Consider the following 339-nt stretch of genomic DNA (forward strand, 5'->3'; position numbering starts at 1 on the left):
TTTATAACTACATTATTTACTTAAACTAAACTTATCACTATAATAAACAACTAATAAAACATTTTTGTACCATTATACATTTAAGTTACCTAAATCATTTAATATTATACCATTATACCTAATTAAACAAATAATCCATTAATCCATTATTAACTAACAGAAATATATATATACACACACACATATATATATATATATATATATATATATATATATATAAAAATTATAAAATAGAAAAAAAAAATGCTAATAATTTAACATTCCGGAAGAAGGTCTTCCGGAAGTTACTGAGGCCTATTCCGGAAGAAGTGTTTCCGGAAAACACTTCCGGAAGCACTC

Source organism: Glycine max, chromosome 20 (assembly GCF_000004515.6).
Source record: "Glycine max cultivar Williams 82 chromosome 20, Glycine_max_v4.0, whole genome shotgun sequence".
Classification (NCBI taxonomy): Eukaryota; Viridiplantae; Streptophyta; class Magnoliopsida; order Fabales; family Fabaceae; genus Glycine; species Glycine max.